The 19205-nt window shown below is 36.6% G+C and overlaps 1 protein-coding gene and 1 pseudogene across 3 annotated transcripts in view; both read left to right on the top strand.

Moving 5' to 3' along the window:
* ZBTB44 (zinc finger and BTB domain containing 44) overlaps window positions 1–19205 on the top strand; it is an 84050-nt gene that overhangs the window by 12240 nt on the left and 52605 nt on the right. The gene's annotated exons all lie outside the window — the stretch shown is intronic.
* On the top strand, window positions 3337–4976 carry LOC109435844 (high mobility group protein B2 pseudogene; annotated as a pseudogene).

A 19205-nucleotide genomic window follows, 5' to 3' on the forward strand; every position in this document is an offset into this window, starting at 1 on the left:
ATTGTTGTATTTTAGAGGGTATTTGAATAATGGAGGATTTATTCAAGGCTGGTGACACTAAAGGCAAGGAGACCAGTCAGGATGCTATTTTAAGTAATCCTAGGCAGTGACTAAAGGAGAAAAGAAAGAATGGATCTGAGAAAGGTCTTAGTATCCAAGTCTGTGTTGGGAGGAAAAGGGAAAGATAGAAGTTGTATTAGTTTCCTGTGGCTTTTATAATAAATCATCATAAACTAGATGGCTGAAAACAACAAATTTATTCTCATAGTTCTGGAGCACAAAAGTTCAAAATCAGTATCACAGCATTGAGATCAAGGTATTGGCAGATACCCACTCCATCCAAAAGCTCTAGGGGAAAATCCATTCCTTGCCTCCCCCAGTTTCTGATGGCTCCAGGCATTCTGTGGCTTGTGGTGACATCACTCTGATTTCTGCCCCATCTTCTCATCACCTTCTCTGATATGTGTGTCATCTCTGCCTCTTATAAGGATGCTCTTTAGAGCCCACTTGGATAATCCAGGCTAATCTCCCTATCGCAAGATACTTAACTTAATCACATCTGCAAAGTCCTTGCCATAAAAGTAACATTCTCAAATTCCAGAGATTAAGGCATGGACATATGTGGGGGGAGTGACCTTTTTAAGTCTACACAGAAGTCAAAGATAACTCTCAGGTTTTCTACTTTTGGGAATGGTGGTATCATAAAAGAAAATACATTTGTGAGAGATGATAATGACTTCATTTGGACCTGCCGAAGTACCTACCTGTGGGATTTCTGTGTGTGGATACTCATTTTATGTATCAGAAAATCTTGAATTAAGTGGCTTAAATGCCAAGGACATTTATCATTTTAAACAAAAACAAAACAGGAATCCTGGAGTAAGGCAGCTTCAGACTTGATTATTAGCAATTCATTGACAGCATCAGGGACCTAAGTGCTGAACTTGTTTCTTTGCCGTACTTAACCTGGCCCTCCTTATGATCACAATTCTAGGTCTTAAATCCAAAGATGAGCACATCTAACTGGCTTGTTTTGTGTGCCTTGTTTTATCAGCAGGGAGACCTAACCCTAAGCCATGACGCTCCCTAGCAGGCTCTATTCCTCTTTGCCAGATAGACATTTAAAACATTTTCTTGATTGTCTTTTACCTAAATAGACCTATTATATCTACATTGCAAATTTGTTGAGGTAGGTACCCCCAACCCTTCCCCCATACTGTACACAATCCTCCTTTATGATTATCGTAAGTGACAAATGGATTTTACTACTCATTGATGTGAAAATTTGAAGATAGGAAACCAGCTTTTTCTGGCGTGGGTCAGAAGTTTAAACAACAGCCCATTCACCTTGCTTAGCCTTCTTTAAGTTCTTGTTAACAATTTCCTAACTGTCTCCTGATTTAACATGAAGGCAGTGGTTAAGTGTGGTATGGGGACTTGCCTGGGGATCCCCGGAACCTTCCTGAGGGAGGGTCCACAAGGTCAAAACATTTTTATAACAGTATTAACATATTGTTTGTCATTTTCATTCTCATTCTCACGATATTCAGTGGAGTTTTCCAAAGGCTGCTTGAAATGTAGTATCACAATAGACTCAATACAGATGCAGATAAGGGATGTGGCTGCTGTAATAAATCATACTTTAAGAGATTTGCAAAAATCAGTGCCTCTTTTTCTGAGAAAATGTAGTTTTTTTTTAAAAAAATGTCAACATGTAATAGGCTTATTCAAATAAATCAATTTTTTACATTTCTAAATGTTTTTACTTATGATATGGTAATTATTAGTAGATATCACTCACATAAACAAGGGGTCCTGAGACTACACAGTTTGAAATCTTGCCGTCTAGTGTTGATGCTACTCTAATTACATAGTCAAAAGTTTTTCAATTTCACCAATCATTTTCCCTTGTTACTTGCTGATTATTATCAATTATGTAGACAAAGCATCTTCATACGTTGCAAGATTTGTTGTGGGTACTTCAGAATCATTCATACTATTCAGTGATTTATACTATTCAGTGATTTATCCCATTCATGGAGCAGCATGCTTTCTTATTCTTTATTAATATGTTTAACTGCATTTTATTTCAACCATAATCACAGACTTCTGTGAATCACAGACTAACCTCTAAGATAGTATTCAAGTTCACACTTTTAGCATTCTGAGGATTTTTTGCTTACTGACTATGCTGGATTTAATAATATCCATAACCACCTCAAAACTAAGCAGAGGGCAAAGTAATGAAGACTAGAGAGCAACGACTCAACAACCTTGCAAGGCCATTATCATCATCTCTTGGTAGTGGAGAATTAACTCTCTTGCTCTGGAGAATGACTTTGATTTATGAATAAACATTCATAAGCAGAAGAGTAATTTTTCTAAATTTGTATGTAAAGGGAGAATAGCTGAGGGAAGATTTTCAGGTGTTGACAAAAGATAGGAGGTGGTAAATCAAAAACGAGTACCAGATTTTAAGCTCTGGGTGACTGAGCAATTGAAAGCATCCATCATTAACAGAATTAGAAAGTCTGCAGTGGCGTATCATTTGAGGAGAAAGAATTTAAGTTCGGTTTCAGGTGGTGAATTTGAAAGATAGCAAACACATTTAGATGGAATTGTCCAGCACTAGCTGGTCATGAGAGCCCCAGAATTGAAATTCAGGAAGGATAATGGGGTTAGAGATTTGAGATGAATTCAGCCAGAATTGATAGAGTCAGAGATCTGTCAATAAAGATACTTCATCTGTTACTTAGTGTTGTGTCATATTCTTGTGTATATAGTATGTGTTATGCACAGGTGCTTTCCATATACAGATAGTCCCTGACTTACAAAGTTGACAACAATTTTTCAACTTTACAGTGGTGTGAAAGTGTTACACATTCAGTAGAAACCGTACTGAAACTGATGAGTTTTGATCTTTTCCTGGGCTAGTGATAACCACTATGAAACTCTCGTGATGCTAGGTTGTTTTGCAGCAAGTACTACAACTAATACTCAGCTTGTAAAATTCTGGCCTGATAGCAATGTCTTTTTCAAATATCATTTTATTATAGAATTTGCCTGACTTTCTATCAGTTTGACAATTTACAGAAGTATTTACTGGAATGAGGCATAACTTTTCCCATTCCAATCTGTTTAGTTGTATAAAAGCAGTTTGTCATTTTCAGGATAGTTGATTACTAGTTTGAACAGATTGACTGTGAGTTCTAGAAGTAATAAGATAAAATTTTATTTCAATAAGAACAATTGTTCCTATGTGGAAACTGAATTGTTCTTACAGTATTAGAAAATTAATGGCAAGAGTGCTTTAATTTAGGAATACTGGCTCCAGGGCCTGTTAAGTATGATTTTTATACAAAGCAGTGGATTCCCAAAAATAAAGTAATCTGGGTTCCACTCCCATCTTACATTAATTTACTGACTTGGTTAACCTTTCTGGGCTTTTTTTTTTAGCACAGCATCTAGTCCGATAAATGTTTCGTGAACTAAACTTAATTTCTTAAACTATAAAATAATCTCCTTATACCCCCTTCAGCTTCAAAATTCAAATTCCTTTATTCTATTTCTGAGGGGTTTTTTCCAATTGAGGGGGGAAGAATGCCTCTTTACGATCTTTTCCTCCATCCTTTATCTCTTTTAACCTCTAAGATAGTATTCAAGGCATGAGTAGTAATATCTGTAGTATAAGAGAATGAAAACTGTCAGGTCCAGAGTCATACCTCACAGTTTGGCATATGTATGGTTGCTCTGGAGACACTTAAAATAGTATTGACTGTATCAAAACTCGATGTTTTCCCATAGTTGTCTATATCTTCAAAGACTGGTGATTTCCACAGTTGCTGTAAGAAGTCCTTTTCTTGAGCAGCTTTAGTCAGGGTCCTCAAAGAAGCAGGTCTTACCAGAGGTTTTGTAATTGCTATCTCTTTATCAGTTGTGAGTTAAAACTAGAGCTTAAAGAATGGGGCTTCCAAAACCAATTCACGCCGGAGCTCAGCGAAGGCAGCGCCTGTGGAGTCCTGTTCTGTGGAACACCGAGGAAAAGCTACTACTAGACGCCGTCTGTCACCAGGGGTAAAGGAGACCCCAATGAGCCGAGGGGCAAGATGTCCTTGTATACCTTCTTTGTGCAAACCTGCCGGGAAGAGCACAAGAGGAAACACCCAGACTTCCGTCAATTTTGCCGAATTCTCCAAGAAATGTTCGGAGAGATGGAAGACCATGTCTGCAAAGCAAAAGTCAAAGTTCGAAGATACGGCAAAAAGTGACAAAGCTCACTATGACAGGGAGATGAAAACTTATGTTCCTCCCAAAGGTGATAAGAAAGGAAAGGAAAAAGATCCCAATGCTCCTAAAGGCCTCCATCTGCCTTCTTCCTGTTTTGCTCTGAACATCGCCCAAAGATCAAAAGTGAACACCCTGGCTTATCCATTGGGGTACTGCAAAAAAATTGGGTGAAATGTGGTCTGAACAGTCAGCCAAACAAGCAACTATATGAACAGAAAGCAGCTAAGCTAAAGGAGAAATATGAAAATGATATGCTGCATACCGCGCCAAGGGCAAAAGTGAAGCAGGAAAGAAGGGCTCTGGCAGGCCAACAGCCTCAAAGAAGAATGAACCAGATGAGGAGGAGGAAGAGGGCGAAGATGATGATGACGAAGAAGAGGAGGCTGTCCTATAATGATGTGTGTGTGTGTGCGTGCTCAGGCAGTTTTGCTAAGAATGTGAATTCAAGTGCAGCTCAATATTAGCTTCAGTATAAAAACTGTACAGATTTTTGTATAGCTGATAAGATTCTTTATAAGAAAACACTTTTTTAAAAATACAGGTGGTAGCTTTTTGAGGGGCTGCTACATACAGTTAGATTTTAAGGCTTCTGATGTTAAATGTTTCTAAATATTAAATGGTTTCTTAATTTCTTGTGTATTGTAGCACAGCAAACTTAAAGAAATTAGTATCAATAGTAAATTTTGGGTTTTTTAGAATATTGCATTTTGTTTCTTTAAAAGATTTTGTAATAAAATTATGTATATTATTTTTAAAAATGGGGCTTCCATATCTTAATTGCCACAACCTAATGTATAGTACCATTAATAGTTTTAGAAATTATGAATTACTTAAGTATTTGTCATTATTGCAGTTACTTCAGTTTTATTTTGTCCATGAATACACTTATCATGAGAAGGGTGAGGAAGCAAAGTATGCATATTGTCTATTAGCAAGAATGACACAATGAAACAATTTGCAGTAACAACACAGTGTAATTATATATAATTTACCTACACGTTTGCTGCATTTTAAATATTACATGTGGCTAGAGACTCAGAAAAAAAATCAAGATTTTCATCTCGGTGTCAAAGCTTAATTTTTTTTCCCCTTCTTCCGCCCCCTCCCCCACTCCAGTTTAAGCCATTGTTTCTCCGTCTAGTTGTAGGGCACAGCTCTCTGGCCCATGCTGGTGGTATTATGAACCTTGCTCTCCCCCCGGCTGAGGCAGTTGGTGGCCTGTCGTCGGTTGGCCGCTCACAACAGCTCACGGCATCATCTGGCTGCCGGCCACTCATGCTGGCCACCAGCTGCTCCTGGCATCACACGGTAGCCCATGGCTGCTCATGGCAGCCCAGCTCCAGGGCGAGCTGTTGTTCACAATCTTAACTGTAGAGGGCGCAGCTCACTGGCCCATGTGGGAACCAAACTGGTGACCTCAGCATTAGGAGCACGGCGCTCCAGCCACCTGGGCCATCGGGGCGGCCCTATGTTATCTATATTTTATCCAGTTTTTTAAAAAATCTAGCCTTGCCCATGGAGGTATATCATGTGTGTGAACATCATGTGTCATGTGTCATGGCTAAATTAATTAAAAGACTGATGATAACTGCCAACTTGAAAAGAGAATGTGAACAGTTTGAATTGGTAGCTACCCATACTCAAGATGATACTGCGAAATACCAGAATTTTATGATTGTGATCGCTTCTACCAAGTGATGTATTAGAAGGCGGTAGAACTAGGTGACTTCAAACATTCCTCTCTACCTGAAGATTCCTTGATTTTGTGAATAATCCTTGCTTTTATTAGTTAAATAGGGGATTGAAAACCTGTGGAAACAACCTGAATATCCAGCAACAGATGAATAGATCATATATATATATATATATATATATATATATATATATATATATATATATATATAATGCAGCCTTTTAAAAGGAAAAAAATACTGATACATGGATGAACCTTGAAGACATTATGCTAAGTAATCCAGTCAGTCAGAAAGGGACAAATAAATATTGGGTGATTCCACCTACTTGAGGTACCTAGAGTAGTAAAATTCATAGAGACAGAAAATAGAAGTGTGGTTACTAGGGGCTGGGGTGTTGTTCCTTGGGTCTTAAGGTCTCTAGATAGTTTACTTTTTATCCACCTTTCAGAGTTGTCTTATATTTATTTTACGTATAAAGTACATAGTACTTTAACTGCTGAGTGGAAGGAACAGGAAGAAGTACAGTGGTACCTCAGGTTTCAAATGTAATCTGTTCCAGAAGACCATTTGAGTTCTGAAACGTTCGAAAACAGCTGACAGCTAGGCCTCAGGATCTTGCACTCAGCGGAAGCTGCGTGACATGTTTGACTTCTGAAGGTGTTCGAAAACCGAAGCATTTACTTCCGGGTTTACGGCCTTCGTAAACGGAGATGTTCGAAAACCAAGGTACTACTGTATATTTCATCTTGGCCCAGAATCTAGTCTCTTGCCCATTTTTTCATTGGGTTGTTTGTTTTCTTACCATTGAGTTGTAAGAGTTTTTTTTACATATTCTGGGTACAAGTTCTTTGACAGGTGTGTGATTTGCAAATAATTTCTCGTAATGTAGTGTTTTCACACAGCAAAAGTTTTTAATTTTCATGAAGTCCAGTTTATCATTTTTTTCTTTTGATTGTGCTTTTCATTTAATGTCTATGAATTCTTTGCCTATCCCCTTATTCCCTGCCTGGACATACAGGTTTTTTCCTATCTTACGAATGCTTTATAATTTTAGTTTTACATGTAGATCTATGACCCAGTTTTAGTTAATTTTGGGATAAAGTATGAGGTTTCAGTCAAGGTGGTTTTTTGTTTGATTTGAGGGTAGTTTGTATATGGATGCTCTATTGTTGCAACATTTATTGAAATGACTATCTTCTCTATTGAATTGCTTTTGCACCTTTGTCAAAAATCAGCCATATTCGTGTGCACATATTTTTGAACTCTCTTCTGTTCCATTGATCTCTGTCTATCCCTTGGCCAATACCACTCTGTCTGGATTACTGTAGTTTTATAGTAAGTCTTTAATTTAGTGTGATAACACTTTTTCTTTTTCAAAACTGTTTTGTCTATTTTAGTTCCTTTGCTTTTCTGTATAAATTTTAGAATCAGCTCGTTTATATATACCAAAAAAATCCTGTAATTGTAATTATGTTAAATCCCTGCATCAATTTGAGTAGAATTGACATCTCTACTATATTTAATCTTCAATGCGTGAACCTGCCTCTTCATTTACTTAGGTCTTCCTTAATTTCTTTTTATCCGTGTTTTGTACTTTCAGCATGTGGGTTCTATACATGTTTTATTAGATTTATATTTAAGTATTTTGTTTTTTCTGGAGCTGTTACAATGATACTGAATTTTTTTAAATTTAGATTTCTTACTCTTCATTGCTACTATACAAAAATATAATTGACCCTGTGTACTGTCATGTTCATCCTGTGTCCTGTCACTTACTAGCTCTAGGAGGTCTTTTTTTTTTTTTTAAGATTCCTTGGGTGTAGATAATCATGTCTAAGTAGGAACAGTTATTTTTTCCCTTTCATATATATATATATATATATATATATATATATATATATATATATATATACACACATACATATATGTGTATATATATACATACATACACCTTTTGGGTTTTTTCCCCTTGCCTTTTTTCCTGATTATAATGGGAAAGCATGTAGTCTTCAACCAGTAGGTGTGCCAACCTGTTGATTTTTTTTGTAGTTGCCCTTTATCAGGTTGAAGAAGAAGTTCCCTTCTATTTCTAGTTTGCTAAGATTTTATCATGAAGGAATGTTGTTTTAGGGTGTTGTTTTTTTTTTGATGCTTTTTCTGCATCAATTGAAATTATGTGGTATTTCTTCCTTAAACTGTGAGTATGGTGGATTAAATTGATGGATTTTTTTTTTTAATATTGAACCCCAGGATAACTCCCTCCCCTTGATTGTGGTATTGTTGGTGTTGCTAAATTTGATTTGCTATTATTTTGTTGAGGATTTTTAAATCTGTGTTCACAGGGGGTATTGTTTTGTAGTTTTTTGTACTGATTGTCTGGCTTTTATATCAGAATACTGCTGGCCTCATAAAACAAGAAGTGTTCTTTTTTTTCCTGGAAAAGATTGTATGGTTGGTGTTACTTCTTTAAGTGTTTGGCAGAATTCTGTAGTGAAACCGTCTTGGTCTTGAAGATTTCTTTAGAAGGACTTTAATTATGAATTTGATTTCTGTAACACAGGATTATTCAGGGTATCTGTTTCATCTTGGTTGAATTTTGTGTGTGGTTATCTCAAGAATTGGCCCATTTTATCTTTGTTGTCAAGCTTAAGTGTGTATAGTTGTTTGTAATAGTCTCTTATGTTTTTTATATTTGTTGTATGTTAACGAAAAAAATCCAACAGTCATAAATTTTGACAAGATCTGGTTGACTTTATTCAGCAATTTGTGGATCTGGCAGTATCCAGTCTAGAGATAGAGTGGAGCTCCCAAAGAGTTGTATAAAGTGAGAGAATTTTATAGACCAAAGTGAATAGGAGCAAGGAAGTTTTACTGGGCATTTGCTGTTTGGGTAAGACAGGGTTACTTTCCTTATATGGAGAGATGTCTTGCAGCACAGTTAGGTAACTTGTGCTGAGCAGGCAAGTGCTGATTGGTTGGCTCAGGCCTTTTCTGGGAGAGCCGCGTATAGAAACTTAGTTAAGTTCCAGTTTGCTGACATGGACCTTAGGGTAAGCAACTCCATCTTGGGCCTATTTGGACACTTCAGCAATTGATATCCAATTTTTCAATCCTGATATCAGTAATTTGTTTCTTGTCTTTTTCTTTGTCAATCTTGCTAGAGCTTTATCTATTTTATTGATCTTTTTAAAGATCAAACATTTGGTTCTATTGATTTTTTTATTTTCAATTTTATTGATTTCTGCTCTTTATTAATTCCTTCCTTCTATGCTTTTGTTTTATTTTGTTCTTTTCTAGTTTCTTAAAATAGAAGCCCTAGATTACAGATTTGAGACCTTACTCATTTTCTGATATAAGGTTTTAATGGTATAAATTTCCCTCTAAGTGGGTTCTGTGTTCAATTTTAATGTGGAGGGAGTGTCCCCACACCAACAGGCAATTCTTCGACACTAGCTGGGTGTTTTACCATTTAACTAAATTCTGACATTATCCGAAGATAGCATCAGCCTCTCCATTTAAGGTGTTAGTCCTATAAGACTGACCTCTCACCCTTACTGCATGGGCCAATCAGAAGTCCAGGTTGTCACTTACGCTTCTGACAGACCAGCTATAGATTGGAGGTTCCTACAACCCCTTCCTTGGAAGTTTGATTAATTAGAACTAGAGCAGCTCATAGAGCTCAGGGAAATGTTTTACTTACTAGATTACGGATTTATTATAAAACTAAATAACTCAGGAAAAGCCAGATTGAAGAGATGCATAGGACAAGGTTTAGGGAAAGGGTGTGAAGCTTTCACGCCTTCTCGTAGTATGACGCTCTTCCCCCAAATCTCCACATGTTGAACTGCCCAGAGGCTCCCCACGCCCCATCCTTTGGGGGCTTTATGGAGACTTGATTACATAGGCATAATTGATTCACCTCGAGTCCTTCTCCTCTCCCTGGATGTCAAGGGGGTTGGGAATGAAAATTTCAATGCTCTAAGAATCATATGGTTGGTGCTCCTTGGCAGCCGGCCCCCATCCTTACGGATATTCTAAAAGCCAATTCATTAACATAGCAAGAGACACCTTTGCTGCTGTCATGACTTAGGAAATTCCAAGGGTCTTACTAGCTCTGTGCCAGAAGTGGGGATGAAGAGCAAATACATGTTTATTATAAATCACAGTATCGTGCGTGTGCGTTCTAAACACTTATTTTAGCTGCATCCCATAAATTTTGATACGTTGTTTTTCAGTTCAGTATACTGCCTGACTTCCTTGTGTCTTGCTCTATGATCCATGAATTACTTAAAAGTATGTTGTTTAATTTCCAAGTGTTTGGGGATTTTTTTTGTTATCTTTCTGTTACTAACTTTTTGTTTGTTTAAATCCATTAGAATCAGAGAATATACTTTGGAAACAATGTATATTCTGTTAGTGGGTGGAATGTTTTATGAATATCAGTGTTACCCAGTTGGTTGATTGTGGTGTTTAGTTCTGCATCTTTCCTAATTTTCTGTCTGTCAATTCCATTGATAACTGAGACAGGGGTGTTGAAGTCTCCAAATAAAATTGCAGACTTGTGTATTTCTCTCTTCATTTCTGTCAATAACAGAAATAAATTCACTAAAGGTGAAACCAATGTAACTTTACTAACAGTTGTCACCCCAATAAACTTTAATTTTAAAAAAATGCACTAAAGGGACTCAACAGTAAGTTTGACCTGGCGGAAGAAAGATTTAGCAGCCTTTGTCATAGCTCAGTAAAGATTATGCAAACAACAAAAGAAAACAAAGGGGAGGAAAAGGATAAAGAAAAGAGAAAAGTAAACAGTCTCAAAAAAAATGTGGGTCACCATCCAGCACACCAACATAAGTGCAATGGGAGTACAGTGGTACCTCGGTTTTTGAATGTCTCCATTGACGAACATTTTGGTTTACGAACACTGTAAATTTTATGGATCTATGGTATCATTAGATAGTAAAATTCATGCTAAATTTGCATTTTTAGGGGTTGATTTTAAAGGTCTGGAACATATTAATCCATTTTGCATTACTTTCTATGGAGAAACGTGCCTCGATTTTCTAATGTTTCAGAACTCGGTCTTTTGGAATGGATTGTGTTCGAAAACCGAGGTACCACTGTACTAGAAAGAGAAGAGACAGGAGTAGAAAAAAAATAATGGCAGGAAACACCCCAAATTTATTGAAAAATAATAACCTACACATCCAGGAAGCTCTATGAACTCCAAGTAAGAAAAATAGAAAGAGATCTACAAACATACACATCATGGTAAAAATGCTGAAAGTTAAAGACTAGGAGAAAACTTCGTAAGCAGAGAAACAACTCATCACTTACCATGGAACACCCCTCCCGCATGAGATTAACAGCTGACTTCCTATTAGAAATAGGGGAGGCCAGAAAGCAGTGGGATAACATATTCAATGTGCTCAAAGAAAAACTGTCAAGCAAGAATCCTTTCTTTCTAAAATGAAAGCAAAATACTTTCCCAGATAAAAAATGAATTTCTTGCTATCAGACCCACCTTACAAGAAATACTAAAAGAAGTTTTTAAGTCTGAAAGCAGATGACTCCCAGATGGTAATTCAAATGTACACATACAAAAAAGAACACTGGTATAGGTAAATATGTAATTGTGCAAAATAATAGAAATTAATATTTCCGCCTTTCTCCTCCTCACTGATTTTATAAAATGTGTGTATTTTAATGTGGAGCCTATAATATACAGACATGTAATGGATGTATAATATGCCAATCACACCACAAACACGGTAGGTAGGAGCAAAGCTGTATTGGGCTACATGAGTTATTACTGATGGTAAAGTAATAATTATAACAATGTGTTACTGTGTTTTTAACAATATACACAGTATGTATATACTAAAAAGGGGGAAGGACTAGAGCTATATAGGAGTCATGTTCCCATATATCACTAATGTTAAGCTAGTAAAAATCAGAAGCTGATTGTGATAAGTTAAGATTTATATGGTAAACTCGTGAGCAACCATTGAAAATATGACTCAAAAATTGGAAAAATTGTTAAAGAAATTAAAATTATATATATATATATATTAGAAAGTGTTCACTGGATGGATTCAAGATGGCAGCATAGGAAGATTCCGAACTCACCTCCTCCCGTGGAAATACCTAATAGAGAGCTACATATGAATCAACTTACTCTGAAACAAACCTGAAAACTAGCTGAACAGCTTCCACAACAAAAAATGAAAGGACCACATTGAGACTAGTAAGAGAGGCAGAGACATAGTCTCGCAAAAATACCCGCATCACCTACAGTTGGGAGGGAATCTCAAAAATACAGAGCTTCTCCCTAAGGAGTGAGGGATTTATGTCCTGCATTAGGCACCCCAATTCTTGGAACCTGCACCAGAGATATGAGCCCACAAAACACCTGGCTTTGAAAACCAACAAAGCTTACATCCAGGATACCCAAAAGCCTATGAGGAATGGAAAGTCTGCTCTTAAAGGGCTCATGCTCAGATTCATTTATCCCACAACCCAGGACAAAAGCAAAAGTTTGAAAGCGTCTAGCCCATACATGAAGGAGATTCATTAGCTAATCTTAAAGCGTCTGCTGAAGGCATGGGAGTATGTTGGGTCTTTCTCCAGGGATGGAGATGATGGTGGGCACCATTTTTGTGCTTTCACTCCACCTTGTTACCGTGTTTCTCTGAAATTAAGACCTAGCCAGACAATCAGCTCTAATGCATCTTTTGGAGCAAAAATTAATATAAGATCCGGTATTATATTGTATTATATTATACTGTATATCACATCATATATCATATATCATTTCCTGGTCTTATAGTATAATAAGACCGGGTCTTATTAATTTTTGCTCCAAAAGACTCATTAGAGCTAATTGTCTGGCTAGGTCTTATTTTCGGGGAAACATGGTAGCACTGACACTGATAGGTGCCATTTTGAACGTCTTCTACCTTACTAGGGCCAGCAGGCTTGCCCTGGCTTTGGGCTCCCCATTGAGCCCACTGAAGTTAGTGGGTGTACACAGTCCAAACAGGATGCCCCTTGAGCACTTGGCTCTGGTGGCCAGGAGGACCTCAGTGCTGGACTCCAACATAACTGAAACAATCAGAGAGACAAGAGACCACCATAGGGTACAGCACAGACAGCAGACTGAAACACAGCCCCAGTCTACCTGTGAAAAAAAGCCTATTGTTTTGGAGCTTCAGCCTGAAGGCAGGTTTCAGGGCCACCACACATCTAAGGCTACCGAGGACCTTTCAGGGAATGTAGGCCAAAGGGCATCATCTTTGCATTCTCCCTTGGCCATACAACTTGCTGGAACCTCCTAGAAAGGAGATTATACACTTGTCTGGATCCCCCATTTTTGTAACTGTCCCAAGGAAACACCTTCAGATATACTGGCCTAGAGATCAGCATGGATTATGACTGCAGACCCAGAGGACTGTGTAAGTTTGCATACTTTAAAAGATGCTGCCTGAGGATTTGGCTTCCATTCAGCCTCAGTCTAATTGCTGAGAGCGATCCCTCCCTTTGAAACACTGACAGCTTGGCACAACATCAACAACTGGGACCTATCAAGGATAAATCAGGCTACTTAGACAATCAGAAAGGTTCTAGAACCAGACTAGAGCTAGGGCAAGGTTGAACAACAAGATTCATTGCTTACACAAGGCCACTTCTTTGAGAGGCAGCTGTCTCACCAAATACATAGAAGCAAACACAGGGAGATAAGTATAATGATGAAACAAAGGGATGTGTTCCAAATAAAAGAAGATAAAATCCCCCAAAAAAACCTTAATGAAACGGAGATAAGTAATTTACCGGATAAAGAGTTCAAAGTAACAGTCATAAAGATGCTCACTGAACTCAGTAGAATGGATGAACTAAGTGAGAACTTCAACAAAGAGAGAAAATATAAGAAATTACTAGATAGAAGCCACAGAGTTGAAGACTACAATAACTGAACTAAAAATACACTACAGTAGCAGACGAGATGAAGTACCAGAACGGATCAGTGACCTGGAAGAGAGGGTAGTGGAACTCACCCAAACAGAGCAGCAAAAAGAAAAAAAACAATGCTAAAAAAGTGAAAATAGATTAAGGGACCTATGGGACAAACAGTAAACAGAATAATATTCTTATTACAGGAATCTCAGGAAAAGAGAGAGAGAAGGGCAGAACACCTATTTGAAGAAATAATGGCTGAAAACTTCCCTAACCTGCACCTAACCAGGTCCAGGAAGTACAGAGATTTCCAAATAAGATGAACCCAAAGAGATCCACACCAAAACAGATTATAATTAAAATGTCAAAAGTTAAAGAATCTTAAAAGTAGCAAGAGAAAAACAACTTATTACATACAAGGGACCCGCCCCCATAAGACAATAAGCTGATTTTGCAGCAGAAATTTTTCAGTCCAGAAGGGTGTAGCATGATTTAATCAAAGTACTGAAAGATGAAAGCTTACAAGCAAGAATACTCTACCCAGTAAGATTATCATTCAGAATTGAAGGAGAGATAGTTTTTCAGATAAGCAAAAGCTAAAGGAGTTCATCATCGTTAAACCGGCCTTATAGGAAATGTTAAAGGGACTTCATTAAGCTGAAAAGAAAAGGCACTAACTAGTAACAAGAAAACATGAAAGTAAAAAGCTCACTGGTGAAGGCAAAAAATAGTAAAGGTAGTGGATTTGCCATCTATAAAACTACTGTGGAGGTTAAAAGATAAAAGTACAGTCATGCACCGCTTAATAACAGGAATAAGTTGAGAAATGATCATTAGGCAATTTTGTCATTGGGCAAACATCACAGAGTATACGTTTGCAAACCTGGATGGTATAGCCTGCTACTGTAATTGTATGTGCTATACTTTTATATGACTGGTAGTACAGTAGGTTTGTTTACACCAGCATCACCACAAACGTGAGTAATGTGTTGCACTACAATGTTATGATGGCTGCAATGTCACTAGGCAATAGGAAATTTTCAGCTGCATTATAATCGTATGAAGAAACTACCATTGTCTCTGAGGTCCATCATTGATAGAAATTTCATTAAGTGTCACATACGGTAATAAAATTATAATTAGTTAAGGCATACACAAGATGGTGTAAAATATGACATTTAAAACATAAGGAAGTAAAAATAATAGTTTTTAGAATGCATTCAAACTTAAATTATCAACTTAAAAAGACTGATGTATGTTTTTTGTGTATGTATGTGTGTATATACAGACACATATATTTGTATGTGTATCTATATATATATATATCTGTTATATGTGAACCTCATGGAAACTACAAAGCCAAAAGAGCATAAACATAACACTAAAGAAAGTCATCAAACCATGAGGGCAGATAGCAAGAGAAGTAAGGAACAAAGAGAAACTACAAAAATAGCCAGAAAAATAGTTAACATAGTGTCAAGTTAATACCTATCAGTAGTTACGTAAATGTGTATAGACTGAATTATCCAATTAAAAGACTTACAGTAGATAAATAGATTAAAAAAGAAAGAAGATCCATCTATGTGTTGCCTACAAGAGATTCACTTTAGATCTAAGGATACACACAGAGTGAAAGTGAAGGGATGCAAAAAGATAATCCAAACAAATGAAAATGGAAAATAGTAGGTGTAGCTATACTTATATCAGACAAACTAGTCTTTAAAAAAAACTAATAAAAGACAAAGGACATTACGTAATGATAAAAAGGGGTCCAACAACAGGGTATAACATTTGTAAATGTCTGTGTTCCCAACTAGGAACACCTAAATATAGTATAAAGCCAACATTAACAAACCTAAAGAGAGAAATAGCACAAAGATAGTAGGAGACTTTAATACCCCACTTACATTAATGAATAGATCGTGCAAACAGAAAATCGGTAAGGAAACATTGGCCTTACATGACACATTTGACCATATGGACTTAATAGTTATATAGAGAAGAACATTTCATTTAAAAAACAACACATAGATCATTTTCCAGGATAGATCACATGTTAGGCCACAAAACAAATATTAATAAATTTAAGAAGATTGACATAGTATCAAGCATCTTTTCTGACCATAATAGTATGAAACTAGAAATCAATTACAAGAAGAAAACGTGGAGATTAAACAACATACTCCTGAACAACCAATGGATCAGCCACAAAATCAAAGGAGAAAGCAGAAAATACCTTGAGACAAATGAAAATGGACATACAACGTTCCAAGATCTATGGGATGCAGCAATAGCAGTTCTATGAAGGAAGTTCATAACGACACAGACCTACTTCAAGAAACAAGAAAAATCTCAGTCTAACTTTACACCTAATGGAACTGTCAAAAGAAGGACAAACGAAGCCCAAAGTTAGTAGAAGGAAGGAAATAATAAAGATCAGAGCAAAAATAAGTGGAGGACAGAAAAACAATAGAAAAGATAAATGAAACTTAGAGCTCATTCTTTGAAAACATAAGCAAAGTTGACAAACCTTTAGACTCACCAAGAAGAAAGAGGATTAAAAAAATAAAATCATATAAGAAGTTACAACTGATTCCACAGAAATACAAAGAATTATAAGAGGCCTCTGAACAACAAAACACCACAAATTGGACAACCTAGAAATGAATAGATTCCTAGAAACATACCATCTCCCCAGATTGAATCATGATGAAATAGAAAATCTGAGTAGTAATCATACTAGGGAAGAGATTGAATCAGTAATCAAAAAACTCCCAACAAACTAAAAGTCCAGAACCAGATGGCTCCACTAGCAAATTATACCAAACATACCTGTCCATCTCACATTCTTCTAAAGAATTGCAGAAAAGGGAGAACTTCCAAGCTCATTTTACAAGACCAGCATTAGCCTAATACCAGACCTTGACAGGGACACCACAAAAAGAAAAAAAAGAAAAGAAAGAAACTTATAGGTCAATATCCCTGATGAACATTGATGCAAAAATCTTCAATAAAATATTAGCAAATTGAATCCAATAATATTAAAAGGATTATATACCATGATCAAGTGGGATTTATTCCAGTAATGAAAGGATGATTCAGTGTCTACAAATCAATCAATGTGATACACCACGTTAACAATGAAGGATATAATCATATGATCGTCCAATAGATACAGAAAAAGCAATTGACAAAATTCAACATTCATTTATGATAAATACTCTCAAGAAAATGGATATAGAGGGAATGTACCTCTACATAATAAAGGCCATATATGACAAACCCACAGGTAACACCATACTCTGTGAAAAGCTGAACGTTTTTCCTTTAAGATCAGGAACAAAAAAATAATGCCCACTACTTTTACTCAACATAGTATTGGTTAGTTCTACTCATAGCAGTTAAGCAAGAAAAATAAATAAAAAGGATCCAAATTGGAAAGGAAGTGGTGAAACTAACTATTTACAGATGACACGATTCTAGATACAGAAACCCCTAAAGACTCCAACAATAAATTGTTAGAACTAATGAATGAGTTTAGTCAAGTTGCGGGATACAAAAGTCAATATACAGAAATTTGTTGTGTTTCTATACAGTAATTTTGAACTATCAGAAATAAATTAAGAAAATTGCATCAAAAAAGAATAAAATACCTAGGAATAAATTTAACTAAGGAGGTCAAAGACCTGTACGCTGAAAACTGTAACACATTGATAAAAGAAATTGAAGACACAAATGGAAGGATACCTGTGTTTGTGGATTGGAAGAATCAATACCATTAAAATGTCTATATTCCAAAGCAATCTATAGATTCAATGTGATCTCTATCAAAATTCCCATTGCATTTCTCACAGAACTAGAACAGTAATCCTGAAATTTGTATGGAACCACAAAAGACCATGAATAGGCAAAATAATCTGGAAAAGAAGAACAAAGTTGGAGGTATCATGCTCCCTGATTTTACTGTACTACAAAGCTATAGCAATCAGAAACGTGTGGTACTTGCACAAAAATAGACATACAGATCAATGGAACAGAATAGAGAACCAGAAATACACTTAACGCATATGTGGTCAATTAACTTACAACAAAGAATATACAGTGGGGAAAGGATAACCTCTTCAATAAATAGTGTTGGGAAAAATGGACAATTACATGGAAAAGAATTAACCTAGAGCTCTGTCTTACACCATACACAAAAATTAACTGAAAATTGATTAAAGACTTGAATGTAAGACCTGAAACCATAAAACTCCTAGAAGAAAACATAGGCAGTAATCTCTCTCACATCCATCTAAGTGTTGCATTTTGGATATGACTCCAAAAGCAAAGGCAACAAAAGGAAAAATAAACATGTGGGACTACAACAAACTGAAAATCTGCATAGCAAACTAAAAATATTCTGCATAGCAAAGTAAGTCATCAACAGAAATGAAAAAGCAACCTGAATGGTGGAAAATATTTGCAAATCATTGTCCAGTAAGAGTTTAATAACCAAAACATTTAAAGAACTCAATGGCAAAAACACATACTTCTAAATAACCAATGGGTCAAAGAAGAAATCAGAAAACATTCTGAGGTGGTTGAAAATGAAGATACAATATCCCAAAACTTGAATGCCATGACAATCTGTAGACATGTTTGTTGTGGGGACTATGCGCCAACCACAAGAAACATTTCACGGACAAGCGAAATTGGTATTCAAGAACAAGGCTCTTGGCTTCATGTTGCAGATGGCTGAGTAGGAAGATCCCAAGCTCACCTCCTCTCATTGACACCAAAACTACAACTACACATGGAACAGCTACCGTGTTTCCCTGAAAATAAGACCTAGCCGGACCATCAGCTCTAATGCGTCTTTTGGAGCAAAAATTAATATAAGACCTGGTATTATATTATACTATATTATATACCTGGTCTTATTTTGATTTAATTTAAAATTCTGTTTAATTAAAATAAGACTGGGTCTTATATTAATTTTTGCTCCAAAAGATGCATTGGAGCTGCTGGTCCGGCTAGGTTTTATTTTCAGGGAAACACGGTATCTCTGAGAATAACCTGAAGACTTGCGGAACAGATTTTCTACAACTAAGGATATAAAGAAAACCACTTGAGCCAGGTAGGAGGGGCAGAGACTCAATCTAGTCATGATGCACCGTACTTCCCACTTCCCATGCAGTGACCCACCAGTGAGAGAGATTTCACAACCTTGGAGGTCCCCCCCCAAAGAGTGAGGGACCCAAGCCCCAGCCTGGGGGACTTGCAGCAAGA

Source organism: Rhinolophus sinicus, chromosome 9, assembly GCF_057876585.1.
Source record: "Rhinolophus sinicus isolate RSI-liver-muscle chromosome 9, RSI-T2T, whole genome shotgun sequence".
NCBI lineage: Eukaryota > Metazoa > Chordata > Mammalia > Chiroptera > Rhinolophidae > Rhinolophus > Rhinolophus sinicus.